We start from the raw sequence: 27,928 nt of genomic DNA on the forward strand, positions 1-27,928 counted from the left end.
AGCATAGTGGGCAGTTTTCGCATCCTCTCTGATAGCTAGGGGACAAATGGGTGCCAATGACAGGGATGCAGAGCGCTAACCCCTGTGGCAGTATGTGCCCAGCGCCGCATACAGAGTTCTCGTTCGTGCACCCAAAGCTAATCACGTGAACCTCATCAAAATCCACTTGTTCAGCAGCTGACTGCACAATAGCTGCTGGCTGCTCAGCCTCCGTCCCTCATCACTGTCCTCCAGAAATGTCTGCCAAAACTTGATCAAAGAGAAATTCAGATATTTTGTTTAGCTGCCGTACAATCCTGGCTGGGGGAGAAAAGCACCAGGCTAGTGCCACAATGAACTGAGCACTGGTAGTAGCCAGTCCATGGGCAGCTGCTCTGCTCAGGAGATGGATGGGAGATAAGACGGATAAGTCTGGTAAAATTGGGAAGGAAAAGTTGATCTGACATGGAAAAGGTGAAGCAAGCCACAAGTCTGCAGGCTGGTGTGGAGGGAACATGTCTGTGGTGACAAGGGGAGACCATTTCATGTCAGCTATAAGGTTCCTGTTGAGTCCCCACCACCGCGGGATGCTGGGACAAGGACCTTCTACAGTAATAGTCTTGCTGAGATGCAGTGCACCTCAATTCCGCGTGTGCAAAGGGCGAAGCAGGAGGTGTGCCGTGCCCATGCAGAGCTGGCTTCTTGTGGAGCTCGGGGACAGCAGGTCAGACAGCACCCTCAGGTCTGTCCCCTCGTGTCTCCTCGGGCCAGAGGACTGTTGGGTTCAAGGGCAGCTTAATGATGGAAAGGAGAATTGATTAATGTTCAGAACTGCTCCGTTATTGAACAACTAGAGCACATCTTCTTTGTATTAAAGCTGGATAATCTGGGGAGAGGAGAAGGAGTAGGGCTGTATGTCTGAGCCAGGGCACTTGCTATTCTCAGCTCTTCCGAGTTGCTTTTCATGGTCTGAACACCTGCCCCCGGAGAGCTCTGGGAAGGAGGGATGGCGAATACTGTAGAGCTCACGGTTCAGCCACCAGCTCCCACAGGCTGAGTGTCCTGTTTGCTTCTAGACCAAAGCAGCAAGTGGAACAGGGGTGTTCTGAGCTGCGACGTGTCTCTGGACGTAGTTCACGAAAGGCAGAAAAATAAAAAAGGAAAATTAGTCTCTCAGGGGCAAACAAATCAAACCAGCACCCTCTGCTACAGCTCTGCTTAAACAGACCTGCTTAAACACAGGTCTGGACTAGAACATTTGTTGCAACCATTTAGTGACCCATGCTCTTCCCAGATTCATCTTATGAACTGAAAAAAGCAATTTGTCTGCCCATGTGCCCTGAAGTACTGATATTTGTTAAATCCACATGCTTCGAAAGCCCTAGAACTGAACTACTGGTTATGTAGAGAGAAAAGCAAATAAAGCCAGCCGTGGTACGTCTGTTTCATCTAGATAATATTCTGATAAGGCCTGATGTATTACCTTTACGTCTTAAGGCCAGGCAAGCCTCAGGGGGTCTCACCTTCGTCCCAGTCATGAAGTACAATGAGGCAGGAGGAGGAGAGTTTGAGAAAGGAGAGCCAGAAATCCTGTTTGTGTTTGCCGAGTGCTTCCTTTCCAAGCTTTCCAGTTCACACGGTGCTGCCCAGTTGAGCTGGTGCACCAGCCGTCCCTCTCTGTCTCGGTGCCAGGCTCATGCACACTGCCTTCGGCACGGCTGCGGTGAGCCCTGCTGCCTCAGCTCTGGGGTGCCAGCACCGCCGGGGCGTGGTGCCCGTGGCTGCCCAGGGTGGCTGTAGCACTCAGCATTGCGCTCTGTTCTCCTTTGCAGAATCTGACCTTCCTTCTTTGAAAAATTGTTACGGTAAGAAAGCCCTGGCTGAAACCAGGTTATCAATGACAAGAACAATATGAATATCACCTGTGAACTGGGGATAAATAATAAGGCAAGACAAACACAAGGCACGCAGAGGGTAATTAAAACGACAATACCGAGGGATATTTCTAAATGAAAAAAATAATCTTCACACTGAAATTGCAAAATGATGCATCTCAGTGTATTAATTCTGCCCAAATTAGCAGTGCCTAAAGAACGGCTGACATTATCTGCTAGCTTCGGGGAGTCCGATGGGGTGAGCAGAGCAACAGAACTTTGGTCTCCCCGTGGACCACGGGTGGGGAGAAGGCGCTGCATTTCTGCGTCTGGCTTCCCTGCTGGCCTGCCGCTCCCTGCGTTGGGTCCTGAGAGACAGCACGTGGCCTGCGCTCTCTGTGCAGGTAGGAAGGAGCAGGCGGGCAGGATTTCCCCAGCAAAGTGCCTGCCCTTTCAGCCAGCTGCTGCTGCTGTGGCTGCCATTTTGTCATATTATTCCTTCATGTTTTGAAGTAGGGGAAAAAACTGGAGCAGACGAAGATCAAAATCTCTGCGGCGTCCAGTGCCTTGCATGGGGAACTTGGAGCGAAATCACAGAAATCCTCCAGGAGATTGGTTCATTTTTAACGATATAGGATTATAGTTTGCCTGTTTAATTCAACCTGAGTGACATAATATCTTTCATTTGGACTTATTACCAACAGAGCAGTTAGTCAGTTGGAAACAGACCTAGGGCAGGGCATTTTGTCATTATTTTAAATTTTCTCTATCTGACAAAATTGAAGGCCTTGAAAAGACTAGAGCCAGTGTAAAGGATAGAGCATCAGAGAATAGGTCACACAGTGTATTAAAGAATGAAAATTGATTCATTCTTTCCTCTGTTGAATAAGCAGCTGTACTTTGGTCCCTGTGATCCATGAAATAAGCTGTCAGGGAAATAGGAAATGTGCCACATTTGAACTTCACTCATTGATTCCGTTCTGATCCAAGGTGCAGTATTAAAATGCATTACAGTGGGTGCAGACTCTGCAGCAGTGACAGCAGCTAGGCCTAGCTTGCTAGTCAGTTGTCTGGGCTATTTGTTATTAAATTAATCAGTGCTTTACAATGCTGGGACTCATTTACTTAGGTCATCTGGTCAGAGCCAGCTAACAGGAGGAATTTCACAAAAGCGACATTTGTTAGTTTTAAATAAAATCAAAGGCTACAGAGGAGGCTCGGGAGGAGTGGTTCTAACAAGATCTATTGGCCCTTTTATCTGGAGAAGCAATTTTCAAGCAATTCAGAGATTCTGACAGTAATCAATGTAAGAAGGGGTAGCAGAGACTTCTAGAATATGGGATTACTAGCTGGAGCACATTAGGCCAATTAATGCCTGCAACTCTAATAGACTGTTTAGCTGCAAAATTAAATGGAGGACATTCCCATTATTGCATAAAAACCAAAACCAGTTTCATTTTTTATATCAGAACACATCTTCCTTTACAAACCTTTTCCCAAGTAAAAAATTAACCTTGTTGTGCTATCCTTTGGTAGTGTTCAGAGGACTGCCTGCAACTATTATTTGTTATAGTAAGTCTATTTTATCCATACTGACGTGTCTTTTGCTTCTTTTGTGAGTTCTTACAAGTTTTATTAAATAAAATATCATTTTTGCTGTCTTTGCTTTATTTGCCTCAAAATTGTGATTCATAAAGATGGATTTTTATAATTAAGGTAGCAATGAGAAATACCCCCCTATATATAATTTAAAATGTTGAAATTATAGACACTATCTAACTTCTGCTTTAAATCACAGGAACAAACTGTTCCCCATTAGCAGCCCTAATTAAATCCATTTTTCTACGAGTCTTTGGCAAATTCCATTTTAGTAAAGCTGTATTAAGCTCTCTTTTATTTCCTCTTGCTTTGCAGAATTCTCTGTTTGCGATGAATAATAGGTCGAATATGGTATGTGACGGCTCTGTAGACTCTGAAGATATAACACGAACAAATATATTGGTCTGGAAAGCTGGCATAAGAACGCAACTGAGGATTTAGAAGCATCTCGACTACCAGACAGGTAGGAGCACTACCATTCTGGCCTAGGGAGTTTACATGTGGTGCAAGAATTGGCAAACATCATGCAGGAAAGAGGCTGTGGAAAGGTGGAGGAGGCTTGGAGAAAGGGAAGAGAGGGAAAGCACTGAAGCAAGCAGCGTGCTGTTCCCCCTCCACACAGCGCATGCAGGTGTTGCGCTCCTGAGCTCTGGTCCACCACCTGCTGTGCCCGGCTGGGGTTGTCCTAGCCCGTTTATGAGGAATGAGCAGTTGCAGAGGAGTGGAGAAAACTTTCTGAGGATAGCCAGCTGTGCTTTTCTTCTGTATGTGCAGATGGAGATGTGTTTTCTGCAAGGCTGTGCTGAGTTGCCTGTAGCATCTGTCTGAGTCTTTGTGTTGAACCTGTCTAGCAGGGGCCATGCTCCTGCTGAACTCAGACCTGTTTCTGCACGTAGATCAAAACCTGGCCTGGGTCACTGGTGCTGTGCACAGATGGCTTTGTTAGGGTGATGCTCACTGATGACTTGACTGAGGAAGCAGTGCACAGATCAGAGAACCCACCTGAAAGAGCCTCTCATTTTGCAGTCCTTGTGTGTGAAGATTAACTTACTCCCAATAACCTGCAACAGTCCCAAAGCAGCAGGCTTACTCCTATCCTCAAGCGGCTCCATCATTCATTTACTGTAACGATTGGCTTCAGCCTTCGATTTCCTCTGTGGAGCATATTGGAAAGAGAGAGGCTGAGCTGTGAACATTAATAACAATGAATAATAACAGTACGAGTTCCACAAGCTTTAACAATCAAATGAATCAACAATCAGGAGAGTTTCATTAATAAATACTTGCTGGGGTTAGATGACAAGGGAGCTAGTGCCAGAGGTGTGTGTATCAGTTAAAGGCACTTATCCTGTGTGATCCACCTCTCAGCCCCTTTGCTTACCTGGTGGGTCCCATATTCTCCTCCATGATCTGCCGTGGAGGGGGCAGGGGCCAGAAGGAGCAAAGGAGCAGACAGCTTGGGCTGTGTTGCTCTGTTGGTATCTGTGCTGGGTTTACATGGCAAGGTTTTGGTAGTGGGGGGGCTGTGAGGGTGGCTTCTGTGAGAAGATGCCAGAAGCTGCCTCCATGTTGGACAAAGACAGTTCCAGCCAGCTCCAAGATGGACCCGCTGCTGGCCAAAGCTGAGCCCATCAGTGACGGTGGTAGCACCTCTGGGCTAACATATTTAAGAAGGTAAATGTAAAAGCAGTAAAAACTGCTGCGTAACAGCAGCCAGGAGAGAGGAGTGAGAAAATGTGAGAGGAACAGCCCTGCAGACACCCAGGCCAGAGGAGCAGGAGGGGGAGGAGGTGCTCCAGGCGCCAGAGCAGAGATTCCCCTGCAGCCCCTGGTGCAGACCATGGTGAGGCAGGCTGTCCCCTGCAGCCCATGGAGGTCCACGGTGGAGCAGATTCCACCCTGCAGCCCGTGGAAGACCCCACGCTGGAGCAGGTGGATGTGCCTGAAGGAAGCTGTGACCCCGTGGAGAGCCCACGCTGGAGCAGGCTCCTGGCAGGACCTGTGGCCCCATGGAGAGGAGCCCACGCTGGAGCAGGTTTGCTGGCAGGACCTGTGGCCCTGCAGAGGACCCATGCTGGAACAGTCCGTTCCTGAAGGACTGCACCCCGTGGAAAGGACACGTGGAAAGGACCCACACTGGAGCAGTTCATGAAGAACTGCCACCCGTGGGAAGGACCCATGTTGGAGAAGTTTGTGGAGAACTGTCTCCCTTGGGTAGGACCCCATGCTGGAGCAGGGGAAGAGCGTGAGGAGGAAGGAGCAGCAAGGACGTGTAATGAACTGGCTGCAACCCCTATTCCCCATCCCCCTGCATCGCTCTGGGGGGAGGAGGTAGAAAAATTGGAAGTGAAGTTGAGCCCAGGAAAAAGGGAGGGGTGGGGGGAAGGTGTTTTTAGATTTGATCTTATTTCTTATTACCTCACTCTGATTTGATTGGCAATAAATTAAATTAATTTCCCCAAGTCGAATCTGTTTGCCCGTGACAGTAATTGCTGAGTGATCTCCCTGTCCTTTTCTTGAGCTATGAGCCTTTTGTCGTATTGTCTCCCCCTGTTCCTGTTGAGGAGGGGAGTGATGGAGCGGCTGGGTGGGCACCTGGCAGCCAGCCAAGGTCAACCCACCACAGTGTCATGCTGCAGGACGGCATATGCCCTTCAGTGCCAGGGAGGTGGGTGCTGCTTCCTCTCGGCCTCTGGCTCACGTACAGAAATCCCTGCTGGGTGCAGCGACTCCGTGTGCCACCCCTGGTTCACTGCCCTTGGTACGGTGCCTGTCTTTGCATGGTACCGTAGGGAGCGTGTTACACCGCAAGTGTAACAAGTGTTACGCTACAGGCAGTGGTGCAGAGTCTGGGGTGACTTGTACTCCCCTAAAACACAGGCGGGAGTGCATAAACAGAAGTGGGTATAATGTTCTGCCATTTTATTTATAGAAATGGAGTAGCTTCTTCATGACTGAGGGTAAAATATTCCCTTTCCAAAGCCACTAAAGTAAAAGCTGGGGAAGACCTCTTAGGCTACCATATATTCTCCTCAGGACAGAGTGAGAGGTGCAAGGTAGGGCTGTCTAGCTCATCTGTTGCTGCTTTCTCTTTGAGTGAGCTGAACCTGGGCTGGTTTATAACCTTTTATACAGAGCAAATTCCTGTGCCAAGAGAAGTAGCCCTGGTCATTAGGCTTTTACTGTAGCAACAACAAAAGGAAACACAGGCTTTGTTCAGTCTGGTTTGAAAGCCAGTATAGAGCAATTGTAATTGAGCTAAGGAGGGTTTGAGGGCCAACTACCAATGTGTTCATTCATTTCAGGAAAAGAGAATGACATCTTCTGTAATCCTGATTAAAGAAGCTGTTAATGTCTCTTTCAGGTTTTCCTGTTACCATAAAAGCAAGAGATGTGGTTTTCTGTTTTTGGAATTTGTAGCAAATATGTCATCTGCCTTTTTTGTCTGGACTGTTTGAAGTAAATTTTGTGAACTTCCATGTTTTAAATAACACAAACCATTTTCTGCTAGAAGCCCTGCCCCAAGGCACATGATGCTAACAGAAAGGACAATTGGTTTCAAGAGAAATTACAGAGTTCAGGGGTAAAACAGAGCTCTCTACAGTTACAAGGGGTAAAACTGAGAGCTGTTGTGCTGAGGATCTGTGCGAGAGTTAGGCTGCCTGCCAGAAAAAGATGCCTCCCTTATAAAGGCATCGGGTTTCACCTCAAAGACAGGGACTGTGAACCTCATTCCAGCATGTCATCCCACCGTTTCCTGATGCTTTTATACATTCAAGTGACTCTGCTCCAGTCTCTGAACCTCCTCCACCCCGCCATGCCTGGTATGTAGGAGCTTTCATCAGGCTCCACATCACAGGCTAATTATACAGCACACTGCAGATGCTTGTGGTAAGCAGGCTTTAGCATGGCTTTTTTGGCCAGGGCAAGCATGTTACGCTGCTGGGCTAGCAGACCTGGCCTACCTCTGGGTGAGTGTGGAGAATATTTCACAGCCCTAGTAACGGACCTCAACCCTTTGCATACCTGTGCCCATGATGAATTGTGTGCACACCTGGCCCCTGCATGGCAGCAATGGAAGTGGTGCTGGCTCAGATTAATCTTCACAGTGAAGGAAGAGTGCAGATTGGCACTTGATTTCTGAGAGCTTCGTGGCCACTTTTCCTGTTCTGAAAGGAGTGTCTCTGTGCTTGTCTCCCAGTATATCCTCTGCGACCAACGATTTTGGAGTGCAGGGGTGCTGTAAGGTCACAATGTGTGTGTGCCCAGAGAGAGCAGTGATGGGGCTTCAGGCTCTCAGCGGTTTTTAATTCCCTTTTCTCTTTGATGGCATCTGTCGGTTTGGCCACCCAGCACCCGGGCAGGTCAGCATTGCTGAGCACATCTGCTGACACCCAGTGCAGTCCGTACTTTTGACCTCTGAGGTTTGGTCACTCCTTTGGGCTTCATTCCCAGACTGCTCTCATCTCACGGCCCTAACACGGCTTGTAGTGGTAACATACAAAAACAGAAGACTGACTTGCAAAATGAACAAATAGATCACGAGAGAAAGCACTGTGGACTCTGGTGGCTTCTTGTGCTATTGACGTGTGCATGCATCGTGGCCAGAATTGTCACTGGGGAAACCCCCAAAGCCAGTGGAGTGGGTCACCCCACAGACATGTATTGAGTCCTGTGGCCTTCTGTAGTTTTTGCCTTCAAACTGATTAGTGCTGTGCCGCTGTTGAAGCTATTTTCTCTTAGTGCTGTTGCTTTTCATCTTGTATCTGTGTTTTGGTATGCTTGTTGCCTAATTCCACTGAATCCTCCTCTTGGCATCAGGAATCTCTTTGTCAAGTGCATAGGGTGCTTGGCAGCCTTGGAGCTCTCCATCTTGTTCCTCTGTAGCCTTTGGGCCTCTTTGCCTTTCCAGGTTGCAGAGACTATGGAGAGGTACTAAAGAGCAACTTGTGAAGTACTATGTGATGGTTTGTCTTTGTGGAAGTGCTATTTCTGAGATGCAAACAACACCCAGCACTCTCATTTTTGTCCTTGATCATACATGGGTGTCCTTATTTCTTGAGGACCACTGGCACCCCTTTGAATTGCTCCTTTAAGTCAAGTCCACCTGAGAGTTGATATCCACACTTCTCATGCAAGATGAAAGTGCTTCTCCTTCCACGATAAAGCACTGGCCATTGCTATTTGAGTGCCACGCTGGCATATGCTCTCAGCAAGTGCAAGGGCACTGCGCCTACAGCACTGGCAGCCTGGGGCTTTGTTGCCTTAACTCCACAATTGCTCTGACCTCGCAAGCTGGACAGCTGGGTACGCTTACCCAGTGGAGATCTGTGATGAGAAACCCCGTGAGTGCTCCTTGTGCGTGCACTGCAGCAGCAGAAGCTCCAGGCTCTGGATGGAGCCGATATGCAAAATGCTGACCAGTCACAGGGCTTCTTGTTCCCCTTCCTAGACGAGTCAAGCTGTGAGGTGTCGTGTCCAGGCTGGGTGCCAAGGCAGTGCTTTACATTCTGTCTGAAGCTCTATGGCAATTTTGATGGATAGGATATCCCTTCTCAGTGCCTCCCTAATGTACTAGTTGCATGCAGCTGCTTCGTCCTGTTTCAGATGTGGGTAAAGTGATCCCACACCACCAGTAATGCTGTAAAGGCTGTCAGACTTGCAGGAAAAGTTATATAATTTAAATAATAGTAATGATGTAATAAAGATGCTGTTAATGATTATAAACTCAGCCAGAAATACAGCCTGTTCAGTCTCTTCTGAAGGTGGGACTTGCATTTTCCTCTTCTGCTGTGACTAGCTACTCTCAGGATTACCATTGTTTTTACAGCAGAAGGCCCCGCAGTGTGCCATGCTGGACATTTCTAGAAGCCTCAGTAGATGCATCGTAGCCATGCTGCTCTGGCACAGCACTGTCTGTGTTCCTGACGTGTCTGGTGGGTTGACCTTGGCTGGACACCAGGTACCACCAAGCCACGCTATCACTCCCCCTCCTCAACTGGACAGGGGAGAGAAAATATAATGAAAGGCTCGTGGGTCAAGATAAGGACAGGGAGAGATAATTCACCAGTTACCATCACAGGCAAAACAGACTCGACTTGTGGAAATTAGTTTAATTTATTGCCAGTTAAATCAGAGTAAGGTAATGAGAAAATAAAAACCAATTCTTAAAACACCTTCCTCCCACCCCTCCCTTCTTCCCGGGCTTACCTTCACTCCCGATTTTCTCTACCTCCTCCCTCCTGAGCGGTGCAGGGGGACAGGGAATGGGGGTTGCAGTCGGTTCATCACACGTTGTCTCCGCCGCTCCTTCCTCCTCAGGGGAGGACTCCTCACACTCTTCCCTGCTCCAGCGTGGGGTCCCTCCCACAGGAGACAGTCCTCCATTAACTGCTCCAATGCGAGTCCTTCCCATGGGCTGCAGTTCTTCATGAACTGCTCCAGCGTGGGTCCCCCACAGGGTCACAAGCCCTGCCAGCAAACCTGCTCCAGTGTGGGCTTCTCTCTCCACGGGTCCACAGGTCCTGCCAGGAGCCTACTCCAGCGTGGGCTTCCCACGGGGTCACAGCCTCCTTCGGGTGCATCCACCTGCTACGGTGTGGGATCTTCCACAGCCTTCAGTGGATATCTGCTCCACCGTGGACTTCCATGGACTGCGGGGGACAGCCTGCCTCACCATGGTCTGCACCAGGGGCTGCAGGGGAATCTCTGCTCCGGCGCCTGGAGCACCTCCTCCCCCTCCTGCTCCTCTGGCCTTGGGGTCTGCAGGGCTGTTCCTCTCACATATTCTCACTCCTCTCTCTGGCTTCAGTTGCACAGGATTTTTTCTCCCCTTCTTAAATACGTTATCCCAGACGTGCTACCACCATCACTGATGGGCTCGGCCTTGGCCACCGGCAGGTCTGTCTTGGAGCCAGCTGGCATTGGCTCTGTCGGACATGGGGGAAGCTTCTAGCAGCGTCTCACAGAAGCCACCCCTGTAGCCCCCCACTACCAAAACCTTGCCACACAAACGCAATACAACATGTCTGTGGGCTTTATTGCTTGATTGTGTTGGTAAGGTCTGTTACGTCTTGCTCTAGCAGCCTGCTGGCTTTCACTCTTTATCTACAGTCTATTTTCTAATGCTCTCAAGATCAGTGTAAGGAGATCTTCACTCTTTTCCAGGCCATATGTGGAGTTCTTGGTCTTGACAGATGTGGTCCCTGTGTGTTGGTAATGCAACGGGAGATCACTGGGAAAGGCCAAAGCTGTTACAGGCTCACAGAACAGAGTCATGAAGCAGCCCTGGAATGTGTACTATCAGTTAAAAGTGACCAATGCAGATATGAATTATTAAATCTATTAGCATGGAGCTACCATAATGAAGTGTCAAATTCTTCACAAAACCAATTCCTGTTAGAAAGACCTAAGATTAAAAGCAGAGTAGGTTCTAAAATGATGGGAACTGAGAGCAATGAGAGAACACAGTATTGATCATCCACACCAGTCATGTCTGTTTCTATTTAGAAATATGAAAAACAGATTAATGAATTAATGATTCAGTGTCAAAAAGGGGCCCAGAGGGAGCAAGTCTATTTAAGTCATATGACTGTGACTGTAAAAACTTTGGCACCATCGGGAGCTGGTAAGAAGACGGCAATAGGAGAGGGGCTGAGTGGCAGTGCTTACAAAACCCCAGCACAGACAGGACAGGGAAGGGATGTATCAGATTTTAACTCCATGACAGTGAATGGGCATTGAAGGTCTGGGCTCCTGGGGCACGCGGCAGGCAGCACAGAGGTAAGAGATAACCAGCTGTATCATCCACTGGGTTGAGGTTCAAGTTTTCCAGCTCAGCCATTAACAGTTGTGGGGGTTAACCCTGGCTGGCTGCCAGACACCCACCAAGCTGCTCTCTCGCTCCTCCCCCCCACCTCAGCAAGACAGGGGGAGAAAATAAGATGAAAAAGCTCCTGTGTCAAGATAAGGACAGGAAGATCACTCACCAATTACCATCACAGGCAAAACAGACTCGACTTGGGGAAATTGATTTAATATATTGTGAATTAAAAATATAATAGGATAGCGAGAAAGAAAAACAACACTAATAACACCTTCCCCCCACCCTCCATTCTTCCCAGGCTCAACTTCACTTCCTCACTCCCAACTCCTCTCCCTCCTCCCTCCGAGCGGTGCAGGGGGACAGGGAATGGGAGTTGCAGTCGGTTCATTACGCTTTGTTTTGCTGCTCCTTCCCCCTCACGCTCCTCCCCTGCTCCAGCGTGGGGTCCCTCCCACAGGAGACAGTCCTTCAGGAACAGGCTGCTCCAGCGTGGGTCCCCATGGCTGCAGGTCCTGCCAGGAGCCTGCTCTGGCGTGGGCTTTACACAAGTCACAGCTTCCTTCAGGCACATCCACCTGCGCCAGCATGGGGTCCTGCACAGGCTGCAGTGGATATCTGCTCCACCGTGGACCTCCACGGGCCGCAGTGGATATCTGCTCCACCGTGGACCTCCACGGGCCGCAGTGGATATCTGCTCCACCGTGGACCTCCACGGGCCGCAGTGGATATCTGCTCCACCGTGGACCTCCACGGGCCGCAGTGGATATCTGCTCCACCGTGGACCTCCACGGGCCGCAGTGGATATCTGCTCCACCGTGGACCTCCACGGGCCGCAGTGGATATCTGCTCCACCGTGGACCTCCACGGGCCGCAGTGGATATCTGCTCCACCGTGGACCTCCACGGGCCGCAGTGGATATCTGCTCCACCGTGGACCTCCACGGGCCGCAGTGGATATCTGCTCCACCGTGGACCTCCACGGGCCGCAGTGGATATCTGCTCCACCGTGGACCTCCACGGGCCGCAGTGGATATCTGCTCCACCGTGGACCTCCACGGGCCGCAGTGGATATCTGCTCCACCGTGGACCTCCACGGGCCGCAGTGGATATCTGCTCCACCGTGGACCTCCACGGGCTGCAGTGGATATCTGCTCCACCGTGGACCTCCACGGGCTGCAGTGGATATCTGCTCCACCGTGGACCTCCACGGGCTGCAGTGGATATCTGCTCCACTGTGGACCTCCACGGGCTGCAGTGGATATCTGCTCCACCGTGGACCTCCACGGGCTGCAGGGTGGAATCTGCTCCACCGTGGACCTCCATGGGCTGCAGGGGACAGCCTGCCTCACCATGGTCTGCACCAGGGGCTGCAGGGGAATCTCTGCTCCGGCACCTGGAGCACCTCCTCCCCCTCCTGCTCCTCTGGCCTGGGTGTCTGCAGGGCTGTTCCTCTCCCATTTTCTCACTCCCCTCTCCCCAGCTTTTGTGCAGTGTTTTTTCTCCTTTCTTAAATATGTTATCACAGAGGCACCACTGGTGTTGCTGGTGGGCTCAGCTTTGGGCAGCAGCAGGTCTGTTTTGGAGCCGGCTGGAAGTGGCTCTGTCCAACATGGGGGCAGCTCCTGGTCTCTTCTCACCGAGGCCACCCCTGCAGCCCGCCCCCCCCAACCTTGCCATGTAAACCCAATACAACAGCAAGGGCAAGTTATAAAGAAGGAACTGCACAGCCACTGCCACACCTGGAAAGAATTTGTGTTTGCTCTGAAACCTGTGCAGGTGTTCTGGCTTTTCCTTGCTTCAGCCTGAATTCGCATCCAGGAAATCAGAAAGTGCATTGCAGAAGACTAGAAAAATGAAACCAAGATGTGAGGCAGAAACTTAGACCCCAAATTTGCCTTTTGAGACTGAGGCTTATGATATGAACTGGTAAAAGATGTAGAAACAAGGTTAAAGAGAGACTTTGATGGAACGTTTTGTTTCCAGGAATAACAGTTATCAGCATTTCTTAGCATACAGTATAAATCTGCATGTCTGACTTTGTTGATCAACTCTCATATTTGTATGTGTGAGCATCTGTGGGTTTGTGCTCCTGAATGGAGGGCCAGAAGTCAGGGGAGACCCACACTCCCATTCAAGCCCTTTCTCCAGTTCCCAGCTGATTTCAGAAATGTCCCACAGCCATACAGCTCTTGGGAAATGTATTTCAGTTGCCTATAAATTAATTTCTAAAGCTTCAGAAATGCCTTTTCCTTTAAGCTTTTCAGTGTTCCAAAATGCAACATGTGTGATCTGTGAAGAAGGGGATGCTTTCTGTCCCTACGAACGCAGACATAATCGTGTTTGAGAACATCTGAGCTTATTCATTATTCATCTAGGCACATGCATGTGTAATTTTGGCAATGCGTGAGTAACTTTTCCTGGTATTGTTGCCTAGGGGGATGCACTGTGAGGCAGAGCTTAGGTTTTATTCCGTTACCTGGTGCTGATTGAACACATGGCCTTGGGAAAGTTATTTGACCTCTTTGTGGATCATTTTCTCTAAAAACAAAATGGGCACAAGGAAAATTGTCCGCTTAGATATCCACTAGAAATCTAAATTCAAGTAGAAAGGCAGTCAAGAGATTCAGAGAAGAAATGTAGAAAATACTTGAGAATTTGGTGTCTGAGTCATGGGGAGGCATTTGGAAAAATTCACATTGAAAATCTCCTATATGGCATAGAACCACAGCAGTTGTTTGCTACCGGCATTAATGTATTGAGTGTATAAAAGGTCACTCTCCATTAGCTGCACATACTGCTTTCGTGTGGGGTACTGGTACATCTTCTACATCGCCCATGCCACGGGGTGATAGAACAGTCTCGTAGATTCTACTTGTTTTAGGGTGATAATGCTTTGTTTTGTGTACGGACACACACATTTCTCTAATTGCTGTGCAATATTCTACATAGAGCTCCTTGAAATGGTTTCAGTGAGATCAAGTAACTTGTAAAAGCATGGTTTGCTCAAGCAGGATTCTTGTCTACACATAGCTGGTCATTTGTTGCACCTTCTCTTTTCAGCTGGTGTCGGGCTGGTGTAAGGTTTTACCGGCACGCGTTTCGCACGCACAGCCTCTTCCTGGTTGTGCGTGAGCTCATGGCGCTGCTGTTCGCACCTTCCTGTGCGTGTATTGCAGCACCTGCCCACACATACGATTAAAAGGCAAAACTTAATTTTGCAGAAATTAATTGCGTTAGCAAAATGGTTTTTAAAACACTCCGGAGAATGTTCTGTCAGCTTGACAGATGAAGGTAATGCTACAAAATGAATTTTGTTGACAAAATAATTTCAGGGTGTTGATAAAATGCGTTTTGTCTTCAGAGTGAAAAATACCAGACTGACAAATACTATTGTCCTTAGAAGTGCTTTTCCAGCTGTCAGTCAATTATTCCCTTTTTAAGCCAGCCAATGATAGTTCTTCATATCTGAAAAAGCTTTCCTAAAAGATAGCATAAAGCTCCAAAGGACAAAATAATTAAACTTTGATTTGTGGCTTTCAAATTGAAAACAGCTTTGTTACTTTGATGAACAAGGATTGGTGGCCTGCGAAGTGGAAACAGGTGGCAGGCGTTTGATGGAGATTTGACACGGGCTGTGGAGGAGAGAGGGCGGATTCCGAGCTGGGTTTCTTGAAACAGTTGTTTGTTCGAAAACTTACTGCGAGACTATCTGCATACGTTGCAAGCTTTTAAAATGGGTTTCCTGCAGACTGCACCAGCCATTTGCGTGCGCTGAGAAGCCTCACTGCTTCTGGCCGCTGTGCCGCGCTTCCCAGCGCGAGCGCAGGGACGCGCACCCGCTTTCCCGCCCGCAAGCGCGCGCCGTTGCCTGGGGGCGGCGGGCGGCAGCGGAGCCCGGGGCGGGGCTGGCGCCGGGGCGGGGCTGGCGCCGGGGCGGGGCTGGCGCCGGGGCGGGGCTGGCGCCGGCGCGGGGCTGGCGCCGGGGCGGGGCTGGCGCCGGGGCGGGGCTGGCGCCGGGGCGGGGCTGGCGCCGGGGCGGGGCTGGCATCGCCCGGCGACGGGCGCGGGCCCGGGGGCTCTGCTGCGTCCGCGCCCTCGGCTGGCTGCGGGGCTGGGGCCCGGGCTCGCCCGGCCTGCGGGCTGGCGGGCAGCGGGGGCGCTGCGAGGGGCGCGGGCCGGGGGCCGCAGGCCGGGGGCCGCAGGCGGGGCCCGGCGGCCCGCGGCAGCGGGCAGGCGACGGCAGGAGGGCCTGGGGCGCGGGGGCCCGCTCCTGGGCGGCCGCGCTCCTTTCCTGGCGGCTCCGTTCCGCTCCAGCAGCGGCTTCCCGCGGTTGCTGCCTGCGGGGCTGGGCCGCCTCAGCCCCGCTGAGGTACTGCCGGCCGCTTGCTGCCCCGGGTTGCAAGAGTGACTCTTCCCACTGCGGCAGAAGGCCCTGGGCTTCCATCTCGCCCATTTTTAGGACGGAAAGCTTTCCAGGGGGACAGCCCAGAGGCCACTGGCTCTGTGCAGAGCGGGGCAGGACAGGCAGAGGCTTCCTCGCTCTCTGCTGCTCAGGGTGCTACTGAGGGCAGAGGCTGAGAAGTGGAGGGAGCGGGTGAGGCTGCCGCAGCACGCTGCAGGGGAGGCAGTGCTCGGGAGCTGCCTGGTTGCACGGTCTGCAGATGTCGAGACTTTGCATCAGTATTTCCTATGGTGACCTGGTAACATCCACAAAAATGTACCTCTGGACCGCTTGCAGCTGGCACGGCTTACAAACACCGATACCGTCACCAGGCTTCTGGTTCAACCTTCATAATAATAATATGTACGTAGAAAAAAAATCTCTGTGTCCTTTCAGCAGCTCCCAGGAACACTAGGCCCCTTGTCATGACAGCTGGATCAGGTCAAGCCCAGAAAACCAGTGCCAAATCTGATGAGATTCTATTTTTTTGTTACTGGACCAAAGCCCTGCCTGGTGCAGCCCAAGGAAAAGTTAACCAAGTTACAGTAGGGGTAATTGGAGTCAGTATAATTTCAGTCACGAAGTGCATGGAGCTTTTTCTCCTAGATGCTGCTTTGGGTAAGGATCTCTTGGGCTCTGTAGCCGTTCTGCTGCTTCCCAGGAGGGTGGAGTGCCAACACTTTTTCAGAGACCCTCTGGTTTATTATTGGGATCTTGGGTTGAACAGACACATCCCCTTTTGTCCTGCAGCACAGAAAAGGAAGGAACAAAGTCTTGTGTCATGTATGAACTGGACTCTACTGGGATTTTTGAGGAAGCTTGAACTCAAGGAGATAGTCTTGTGGTGAGGTAATGATGCTTCACTGCCAGGTTGTATTTTTTTTCTTCTTTATCAATACTGGCATAACTAATTACATTAAAGCATAAATGACCTTGTTGGAACAGCTAATCTTAGTCAAATGAGTGTGCCACTCCCACAAGTCACTGGAATGACACTTAGCATAATAGCTCCTTAATATGTGGAACATCTGTTCTTCGTTTTTGAAATAATCAGTGACTCTTCCTCATTACCTTCACTTACCAGTGCCAAAGTGAGCCAGCTATCCCTGGCATAACATTTAAACTGTTTCACTTCTGGCTAGATGGGGCTTTGAAACTACTGACAAGAAAATAAGCAATCGAAACTATAAATTATCTGAAATCCCAGTTACAATTAATGTGTGATAATTAGCTAATGGTAGTTAATGGCACTGGCTAACAAATTAACAAAAGCACAGTTTATCTTTTGGAATTAGAGTAAGGGGGATGCTAGTAGCATCAATTATGCCTTCAGTCTTGCTTGTAAGGGGGACTGTCTTTTGCTTTAGGAACAGTAGGACTGAAAGCCCTCCAGCAAGCTGAGCACAGTGGATAGTCTTTTAGAACATGCTGATAAATACGAGGGCCCTCAGTGCCCATCCAGTCAAGCCATACCATAAACAGAGCTAGCCGTCTGCATAAATAGCTGCTCTTGTTGCAGCAGTGCACGGGCTACTCGGACACTGTTTTGGGAGAGCCAGCAGAAGAGATGGGCTTCCCAAGCCCCTGGAGGGCAGTGAGCTCTGGTTGTTTCCCTGCTGAAGAACAGCCCCAGCACTGCCTGCCCGGGCACTTCTGCGGCTTGTGCCAGGGACGCTGTTGTGGGCAGAATGTGCCTCATTGACAGAAGAGCCATGTTTGGCTGGTTAGGCCCAAACCAATCCCTCCAGCTTGGTTCAGGATGTCAGGGAAATACGATGTGGCCATTCCCCAGGGGAACTGGGATGTCTGAATATTTATTTGCTGATTGAACTTCAACAGAGCCATGCTTTCCCCTTCTGTGCTGTCTGTCTTCAGCAGGCAGATAGCAGGCTGGCTTCTCCCTGCTGGGGTGTGGAGGACAGGGAGAATCAATGCATGCCTACTAATCTGCCTTCAGTTCGCTTCTGCCTTTTAGGCTGCTTGGTCCCGTGGTACAATTGCAACAATGCTAGAATAACACCTTAAAACCAGTCATTTTTATGGGAACACACATCGTATAAAAGGTCTGACTGTCTGTGCACACATATACCATCAGTGGCTATTACCCAATAAAGCTGTCAGATAGAGAAACATCACAGCCAAGTCCTTGAACAATATCTCCTCAAGTTTAAACAGAAAAAGCTCCTCACAATTCATTTCTCGTAAAAATAAAGAAAAGAGGATCAATACAAGCTGAACGAATGAATCAGGGTTGCTTCCTATAGACAAGGAGAGAAATAGGGTTTGCGACCACAGGTGCTGGCTTTGGGAGGGCAGTCCACTGGCCATGCAAATCACCCTGACAGACTTGGCAGGAGCCCTCAGCTGCTAAGTGCCAGTGTTGACTGCATGCATTGTCTTCCACCAGGATTTGACTTTTATTCTGGAGAAGAGCAGGAGCCCGCAGTCCTTCCCGAGAGCTGACAGGCCAGGGACAACCCTGTTCTCTCTGCTTCCTCCACAGTGAGAACACAGTCTTGGCACAATGACAAACCTGGAATAATGAGCAGGGTATAAATGAGCTGCCCTGCTGAACTGGTGCCCTCATGTCGGTAAATGCTGTCAGCACCCTCTTCCACTCCGTGCAGATGCACCCAGAAATTCTAGGCTTCATCGTCCCATTTTTGCAGCAGTTCTTGGCCCCAAAAGGAGCTGTAGAAAGTGCTTTAATTTCTCTGTAGTGATTAGAAACACAGTGCTTCCTTCATGACATACTGCATGTGCTTCTGAGGCTCCTGCACACTGAGCCCTTTGTATTTCTCTCTTCGCAGTGTGAGTCCCACGATGCTCCATTTAATGGATGTTATTTAGGTTGAAGGGTAAGCAGCTTAAATGCTTTGCTTTCTAGCATCTGTGTCCTGTTAGAGCCATCTCTCACTCACTCTCAATTGCACATTTTGTTACGTGAACATGTTTAGATAGAACAAGGATTTTTTTCTCCTTCAAATATTTATAGTGATGACTTGTGATGTAATCAATAGGGTTTGCAGAATCTCACCCTGCACCATCGCATCTTTATTCTTCAGAATGTTGCTTGCTGCAACATTATAGCTAGGACTGACAAGATAAAGCTGAGTTAAAACAAATTGCACATTATCTGCTTCCATCCTGCTGGTGAGATTGCAAAAGAGAACAAATGAAATTCTATCAAAGAGAAGCTCTTCTCCCTCCTCCTAAGCAGAGGAGGGACAGCTACTGAGGCAGACCAAGAGCAGCTCTGACAGGAGCTGTGCTGAGATGGGGCTCCTCCAGCAGATGACCAAAGTGCTCCGGGCGAGGCTCCAAGATCTGCATCCATCTTGCCTCCATGCTAGATTCCGAGCACATCTTTCCCAATGCCTCTTCAGTCTTTGCTCAGTCAGCTCCTGGGGGATCTCCAGAATTCAGCACGCCTTTACAGGCCATGCAGGAGTACGGTCTGAGCTCTCCTTCTCCTGCAGCACACTCTGGGAGGTGTAGCAATAGCTTGAAACCGCTGTTGCCTGGCCTGTTTGCTTCCTTCCCCCAAGAACCACTGCAAGGAGAAATACTTTCAGGGAACTGGGATTGTAAGACAGTTTTTTCCTCCCTTTCACAGCCAGCAGTGAGCCAGTTTTCATAGGCCCAAAGAACGCTGATGTCCCACACAGTCCCAGCAACAGATGCTGGCAGGATCCCTTCGTGAGCCAGTCTGAATGCTGGCCGACTGCTCTACCAAGCCTGCATCACAAAGTCCAAGTATCCGATGCTGCAGACCTGCCGTGAACCTGCCTCTTGCCAGCACACACTGGAAGCATTGTTTTGAAAGACCTGGGGAAAGGAGACAGGCTACGGGGAGGTTTGGCTGAGGTAGCATTTGAACAAAGTGCTGTTCAATATGGATATGTGTACTCTATGCTGAACTAAGAGATAACAGGAGCCCTTCATGTAGTGAGGAATGAAATGGAGCCTTTTCAGGAAGCCATGTGCTCCTGGAGTTGATGAGGAGTTGAGAGCATCTTGCCAGAGAGCTGCCCAACTAGGGGACTCAGCACAACTAGGGGATTGGGCAGCGCTTAATAATGTCGATGTGGCTCCTCTGTGCTGTGGAAGTATCTGACTTTGTCTCAGTCAGTGGGAGTGGGATGGTCTTTTGGGCACAGAAACTGCATTAAAGAACATTGCTCTGGATGGAGCTGCTAGGAATTTCTGCTTCTTGCTTGGCTCGAAGGTGGCTTCACTCTTTTTGTTGTATGAGGTAGGTGTATTTAAGTCTGCTTGACAGGAAGCCTCTTGACTTCAGCAAGAAGGCACTGCAGACAGCTCTGGGTTAGAGGCCAAAGAACTTTCCACTGTTGTTGCTGGTCCTGTGGAAAAGAAAAAAAGTATTTCTCAAAAATAAACCTCATTTGACCTGTAAGCGGAGAGTGTAGCTTGGCAGATGGCAAGGGAGGAAATGAGGGATCGGGCACTGGGAAAGATACAGGCAAAATGCCACCTGGTTTCTGTTTACTTGAAAGCCAGTTCTTTACTGGGAAAAGTCGCAGACTCTGCCTGCAGCTCCCTGCCTCAGTCTGTGAGTGCTGAACCAGGGACCCCTCCAGTCTGAGACTGTGAGAGCTGCAGAGGAATGCTTAATGATGTGACTGCTTCCCCAAAGGATAATTACTGATCTGAACTACCTGCAACGCCCCTGGAAAGCTGTTTATCATGAAAGACATTATTTAGCTAGCCAATAGCAAAGAGTGATTTTCAAATACTCTAGGAAATAAATTTCTACAGATTTTGAAGATACTAAAAGGGATGGATCATTATTACCTGGTATTAGGAGTTATTTTTCCTAATTCTGTGTAGAAAAGTCAGGCACGTGCTGGTAGGTGGAAGGAGCAGCAATCCTATGTAGCCTTAGTGCCTTGGTTCAGAACATCCTGGGCATAGTGGAGTCAGGAAGGACTCTTCCTCCTTTTTAGGGGCACAGAGGGTTTCTCTCCAAGCCCATCCTTCCTTAAATGCCTTTTAATTGCTGCAGGGCCAGTTCTGTCTGGGACAAGTCCCTGAGCAGTGTCCTCCTGGGCACCGGACTGTGATGAGCTCTGCCAGTACCCAGGCCCTGGACAGCCCCAGGCTCTACCCGGCGGCTTGGTCAGCACCTCAGTGGCAACAGCCCACGGTTCTGTGGCTGGGGGAGGCTTTAATGGCCACACCAGCCAGCCACCTGCTTTTACATCTAGCCAGAAGGACACGAAGCGTGTATCACCCTTGGCACTGGACCATCCTGCCTTGGGACACGTGTCTGGCACAGCACTTGGGCTGCCCTTGGCATGGCAGTCCAACACCAGTTAATGCAACTCAGCAGGGGGTGCACCACACGCACATACAGCGAGTGCAAGATATGGCATTTGTTCAAAGCGCGTGAATGCCATGCCCCTGTGCTTGCCTGCGGCCATGGTCATCTTTGCCTTATTGTCGACAGAGATTAATTAGTAAATTATAGCATGTACGTGGTGGTCCACCCCCTATTTCTGTGTTAAGGGAACGTAGCTAACCGCCCTGGGTCAGCTGCTGGTGTGCACCCTGGGACTCATGCTGCCCATGACTGCCCAGTGAACAGAGGTCCACAGCAGTGGAGCTGGGCGCATGCGTCCCTCTCCTGGCCTCCTTCAGATGCGCACAGAACCTTGTGAAGAGCAGATGCAGCCAGCTTCCGTGCTGATACTGGGAGTGTCTTGCACCTGCAGTACTATCCCATTCTAGTAAGGATGCTGTTAATAAATGTAGGGCTTGAAAGTGCCAGTCGGGACCAAAATAGTAATGAAATTACATCATAAATGCAGCAGCAAAGCTGATGTGGTTCCCGGTTAAACAACTCAGCTGTATATCCCATTTCACAGAGCTCTGAGGAGGGACTGCAGATTCCCTCCCCCATCCCATTCAAAGGAGCCCTGTCTACTTTGAAAGCCTGTGTTTTTTCCAGAATATCAAGGGTTTGGTTTCTTTGGACCTGACTGCAAATCCAGGAGGCCTTTGCGTGTATTTCACAGGGCTCTGTCCCTGCAAACAGGCTCCTTTGGTTTTCAAGCTAGTCAGGCCCAGGACCTGCTCTGTGCTCTCTCCCTTTATATTTGTATCACTGTTCTATTACAGCAAGGTGCTGCAGAGAGGAGATGAAAAGAAGCTTGGAAGTCTGTTTCTGTGAAAGTGTGAATTTATTTTTAAATCTCTTGAATTATTTACTTTGTCTGCCTTTTTTAATGGCAGGTGAATATGTTTATGACTTCTTGTCTTTTCCAAGGTAGCACTTGTGTTGTGGTTTAACCCCAGCCGGCAACTCAGCCCCACACAGCCTTGTGACCCCCAGCCTGCTCGCTGGTGGGGTGGGGTGAGGCGCAGAAAAGGCCTTGACGCTGTGTAAGCACTGCTCAGCAGGAACGAAAACATCTCTGTATTATCAACACTGTTTTCAGCACAAATCCAAAATATAGTCTCATACTAGCTACTACGAAGAAAATTAACTCTATCCCAGCCAAAACCAGCACAACTTGGCATGAAAGGAACTAATTACATGCAGAGTAAATGCAGCTGATGTTAATTTTCAAGCCAAGTTTTCAGCTTTGCTGAAATTTCAGAAAGAAAATAGTGTTTTATAAATTAAACTCTGCTTTGTGTGCTTAAAGAAGCCTTGGCATTTGGAAAGGCAGCAGAAACAGAAACCAAACAGACTAGATGAGAGAAACTTGTCTTTAAGGATGTACTCCATCAGCTATCAGTAGACAGCTGTGGGAGATCCGTGTGGCAGCCCATCAGCTCTATGTGGAGAGTGTAATAGACTCCAGCAGCATACCAACACCTTTGGCAGGGATTGGTTTCAGTGGCAAATTGCTGGTCTGTGGCACAAGCTGCTGCTTTGAACTGGCAGGGTGATTAAACTAGTTGCTCCTTTCTGTGAGAGAGCCCTGTGCACTACCAGGAAAACCTCATTCTGCTTCAAAGCAGTTTAGATACCGATACCACCAGCGCTTAACTGAAAAGGATCCTGCGCTGCCATGTCTGCACCGTCTGTGCAGGTGCACTGTCAGCAGGACAGGCGAGGCTGTGGTTCCCAGGAAAATCAAACTACCGTGGGCATACATTGGCAAACTGGTCCCCGTTGTTGTTCCATCTGAGGCTATAGTTAGCGTTTCCGTTCCTCCCTCCAGAAGGCTGGAATGATCTCACATTAACTCTTGTGGTATGAGGAGTCTCGGGATCACAGCCCCAGAGCTGGATAGGTGCAGTGGGCTGGAGCAGTGGTGCTGGGTCTGGCTGGACTGAGTGCAGGAGATGCCGTGCTGCTCTGCAGCAGACAGGCTGGGCATGAGAGCGGTGACCCTGGCAGCTGCCTGCCAGCCCTCAGTAACTTGGCTCTGCAGGCAGCTAACATGGAAAGGGTCATAATTAATTTAGCTCTCCATCGTCAAGCCTAGGTTCCGTCCCTGGAATGACAACTCATATGTGATGCTGTGGAAGAGAGCAGTTCCTTCCAGCCTCCAGTGCTGCTTATAGGCAGTGTTGCCCTGTGCAGCTTAGCAGAGAGCAGATCTGTTTTAAATGTGGTCTTCTGATTTTTATGTGCTGTAGGATTTACTGTCCAAGCTCTTATGTCCCAGATTTCCAGCTGTTTTGTTTAAATCTGATGGAGATGACCGTGGGAGCAGAGGGAGTATCTCTGCTGGGGTGAAACTGCTTTGGCTATCCCCTGCCAGTGAAGCACTCTGAGCTGAGCTGAGTGAGCTGCAGTATAATCCATGTGTCATCTGCATAATTTCATCATCTTTTAACAAGAGGACTACAGTTTAGTGTGTCTGAGTGAATTTATTGCTCTGGGTCTTGTTCTGAGGAGCAATGACCACTGGGTGCCCCATTATCTTTTAGCTCATGTGTGTATGAAACAGTCATCTCATGTTTCCTGTAGCTTATGGCCCATATCTGATGGTGGAATGTAAAATGAGTTTATGATTTAGAAGTAGAAAAGGTTAACTCTAAATAATAATAAAAAGTTAAAATGCAAAATAGAAATGTTGCTTTAGTTTTTATGGATTCTACATAATTTTGGCTCCTTCCCCAAAGGATTTAGTATAACTCAATGAGAAAATTGCATTCAAATCCTGTGGGCTGCTCTGCCGTGACTGAAGTGAAATTAGGGGAGATAAAAGTAGTTTTATAGAAACTGTTTGGATGGCTGCCTGGCAGGGGAAGCACTTGGTGCCTGGGCTATACTGTCCCTTGAACAGGACAGAGATGGGACAACAGCAGGCTTGTGGTAAGAAGGGAGGACACAGCTGCATGCTCTTGAGGCCATAATGCTGCACTGATGGTCCCTGGGGGACCCGAGTGCACAGTGGCCTCTGCTTGCGCTTCGTGCCCCTGGGATGTTTGCTGAGAGCTGCTGGGAAGGAGCAGCTCATCAGCTGGCTTCCTGCTCGGAGCATGGTTCTCATTTTAAATGTGTTGTTGGCTTGCTGATGGCAACTTACCTTCCTAGGGCTGCTCAGCACCCAGTGCTGTGGTCTGAGGCCTCCCAGAAGGAAGGAGTACCAGTGATTTTCCCATCTGGCCCAGACCCATGGGCACTGCTTCTGTCCCCCTCCTTAGCCTTGCTTGAGGTGTTTGCTGAGCTCCAAAACTTCCCGGAGCAGTCCCGTGAGCAGATGCACAACCAAGTTGTGGCTTTGCCTGTCCCACTCGCGGTTCAGAGCACCATAGAAGGATCCTCCTGTACACAGGCAAGGTGCTCTGCCTCGTCCTTCTGTGAATGCTATGTGGCACGCAGCTGGGAAAAGGCTTCCTGAAACTTGGGACAGTCTTAGCTCCTGGTCTTTGGGAACAGAGAGGTTAAACTCACAAAGTAACTGTGGGTCTCTGCCCATGAAGGGCCCATGGGAAGGGCTCCTGAGTGAGAAGGACCACTGGGACTCAGCTCTCTTTGCACGAGTGGCACTTTGCAGAGTGTGCTGCAGAGCTCAGTGCTCTGCAAGGCTTGCCTGATGCAGGAGCACTTGGGGGTGTGAGCACGCAAAGGACCTGGGTTGTTACTCAGTGCTGACATTCCAGACGTGACTAAGCCATTTTGATGAAAGAGATGGAATCTGACAGTTTTACTATTCAATTGTTTCTTATAGATTTCAAATAAAAATAAACTGGCTTCTTTTAAAAGAAAAAACTGGAAAAGCTTTTGTAAGCAGAAGTGAGTGGTCTCTGAAGCATGGCAGACAGCTCTGTATTCACAGCCAGCTAACAAGCTCTTCAAGGCCCAGTGCAGAGGGGGCTGGACTGAAAAGCAAATGCCTCTTCTCAGCTCCAGCTTTGCCTTGAGGCACTTGGGGAACAGGAGGAAGGGGAGGAGGTTTTAGAGTCTGAGCATCCCCAACACCATCAGGCAGGCTCATCCCCAACACCGTCACAACAGCATTGCAGACAGCACATTGCTGGCACGGGTGAGCTCCTGCCAGTGCCTCCCGGCCCCAGCGTGGGGTGCTTCTTGCAGAAGCAGCAATGAATACCTGCGTGAGGCTGGCACAGTCTCTGCCGTTTCTGTTGCAGTGGGTGCAGGAGATCAAGTGTAGCTGCTGCCCAAACATTCTGGGAGACATGGTTCCTGTCCTGTGGGGCCGACAGGCTCGGCGTGAGACTGCAAGGAGCAAGCGAGGAGGCAGTGGCCTTGCCTGTGTGAGACGGATGAACTCCCTGGCCCTTCCAAGGGTGGGTTCTTTGTTGCTGGGGTGCCTCCCTCGCGAGGGCAGGCAGGGGCTGTGTGAGCGGGCTCTCTCTGGAGGGGCTCTCCGTGGGTGCTGGCATTCCCGGGGCTGCCTGTGGCAGACTTGCTTTTTCCAGGGTGCTGGAGTTGGTGGCAGAGTGGGTCTGTTTGGATGCCTCGGGGACCCCCATCCCCTTTGTGAGACTGCTTTCCACAAATGCAGTGCATCTGGGGAGCAGCACATCCACAGGCGCTGTGATGCGTTTGGTTTGCATTTAGAAGGAATTGCTGGCTTAGGTTTATCTGCTGCTTTTATAAATCATGGGCCTGCCATTGCCCTCCAGGCAGCGTCCTGCTGACATCTCCTCCGCAGGACTGGTAGCCTTTGCAGACTGTCAAGCCCCGGGGTGGTGATGGGCGATGCTGTGCTCAAGCTGGGGCTGGCAGCGGGCCCTGGGGAAGGGCAGGGTGACCACCAGGCCCCCAGGTGCAGTCTGCCTGCAAGGGAGGGGTTTGGTGCCTGTCCCCAGGAGCTGCTTGCTGGCAGACCATTCCTGACGAATTAACCTTGGTGCAGACAGAAGAGCCAGGAGAGCAATTGCCCTGACATTAAACAGGCTGACAGAAAGTGCAGGGGCTGCATCTGGAGCAGTGATGATAAGGACTGTGTCTGTCAGGAGGGGGCTCAGAGGGCTGGATGCCTTGCTGTGCCCCCAGGGAGGGAGGAGGGAGCTCGGTGGGGCCAGGCAGCCCCCACTGCTCCGTGCACACATCTCTTGGGAATGCCTGTGGAGAGCGCAGCAGGCTCCAGCCCCTCAGGGTGCTGTTGACCAGAAGAGCTCTGTGCCCTGGGCTGAGCGGTCACCCTGGCCCGGCAGCACCGAGCTGGACTTCCCTGGTGCGCGTGTTGGCCGGAGCCAGGACTGCAGAGCCTGTGGCAGCTGAGGTCCTGGATCCTCCTGCTTTCCTTAGTGCCTTCGTTAACGTGGCAGGCTAGAGAGCCTGGCCGTTCTTCTCAGGCTCTTTGCACCTTTTAGCTTTGCTGCTGAGGACTGGTGTGTGCTGGGCTATCTGTTTATCAGCTGGAGTTTGCTAATGAAGGTATAAGCCTTCTAGATTCTTTGGAGGACTTTGTTTGCAAAGAGCCTGGGATACATGAGCAAATGGCTGTAAGGAAAATGCCTTTCATCATTCAAGATAAAGAACATCACAAAGCCTTAGAGATATCACTTCATTCAGGAATTAAATTGCAAGAGTCATCTGGTGTCAAATAAGTTTCATTTAATAGGTCACTCACTTAAATAAAGTTTCTATAGAAATCAATATCTCTTTCTCCTGCAATTGACAGCTCAAGACATTGAAAATGGCATTTTTCACATACAGTTTATTTAATTTTAGGAGGAAGAATCCCTCCCACACCTTCTGCTTGGTCTAGGCAGCACTGGTACAAGGTTAACAGTCTGCCGAGGTGGAAACCTGCCCTGTCCTTTCCCATGGGGACAATGTGAGGTCATTTTAGCCCAGGCTTGCCAGTCTCACATGCAGTCAGGATGCCATTGTCACAGGGCTGTATCACAGGTGTGTCCACAGCTCACTGAAGGAAACAGGGACAAGTCACTGTGTTCTCTCTGACAGATGAGTTTGGCAGGGCAAAATGCCTCATTATATATCTTAGCAGACTAGACTAGACTTTCTGTAGAGGCAGATATCCGTGGGCTGCGAAGAACAGAGATTGCAAAAGGGACACTTCGGTCTCCAGAGTAGGTGAATCTTGTAATTTCAGCCTCCCTTAAGAAAATGGGACACCTTTGCTTCGTGTTTTTTATGTCAGTCCAATAGTATCCCATGGGGAAGGGAGGAGACTGGCAGCTTTCTGCACCATCTCCCAGAAGAACTGTGTGTAGGAAATGAGAGCTGTTATTATTCCTACTATAGTGAAATAATTGTTTCTGAACACTTGCTGTTTCCTCCACTTGCTTTTCAGTCTTAAGCAATTTCTGAGGTTGACACGCCATCTCCAGTCACATTTGTCTTGTTGTATGGCACGACTGATGCAATTACAGCTGACATTGTCACAGCATTTTGCACAAATGCCTTCAATTGCAGGCTAGCAGATGACCCCTGAAATGAGCAGCAGGAGACATCAGTGCCCTAAACTTCCTCCACAGGAAAGAGTTGCTGGCTGTCGGGGTAACATGTGGCCAGTGTCAAGTTTTTCAAGCAAACGCTTTTCTGCTGGTTGTGTACAAGAAGCAGTGTCATTACTCCACTCTTCCACAGCCTGCACGTGGACTTTCCCTGTCAGCATTTTTGGCCACGAGGCACCACCTGCAACTGATGAGAGTAACTGCATTGGCAGTAGACATCAGAGTTAGAGACGACTGAGGAGTGCGTGAAGTGCTTTGCCTCCTCTCTGCCCCTGGATACGAGTGCCAGCAGCCACTGTGAAGTGCAGAGCGGTGAGGGATCAGCGACTGGCCC

At 49.9% G+C, this 27,928-nt stretch overlaps 1 long non-coding RNA gene across 2 annotated transcripts in view; it reads left to right on the top strand.

Moving 5' to 3' along the window:
- The window catches only part of LOC140659162 (uncharacterized), a 165,976-nt gene that overhangs the window by 29,504 nt on the left and 108,544 nt on the right, over positions 1 to 27,928 (top strand). For both annotated transcript variants that reach the window (XR_012044999.1, XR_012044998.1), the window contains exon 3: positions 3,768 to 3,915. This is a non-coding gene — a long non-coding RNA (uncharacterized lncRNA). The remainder of the gene's footprint in view (positions 1 to 3,767; positions 3,916 to 27,928) is intronic.

This window comes from Ciconia boyciana, chromosome 13 (genome assembly GCF_034638445.1).
Source record: "Ciconia boyciana chromosome 13, ASM3463844v1, whole genome shotgun sequence".
NCBI classification, from domain to species: domain Eukaryota; kingdom Metazoa; phylum Chordata; class Aves; order Ciconiiformes; family Ciconiidae; genus Ciconia; species Ciconia boyciana.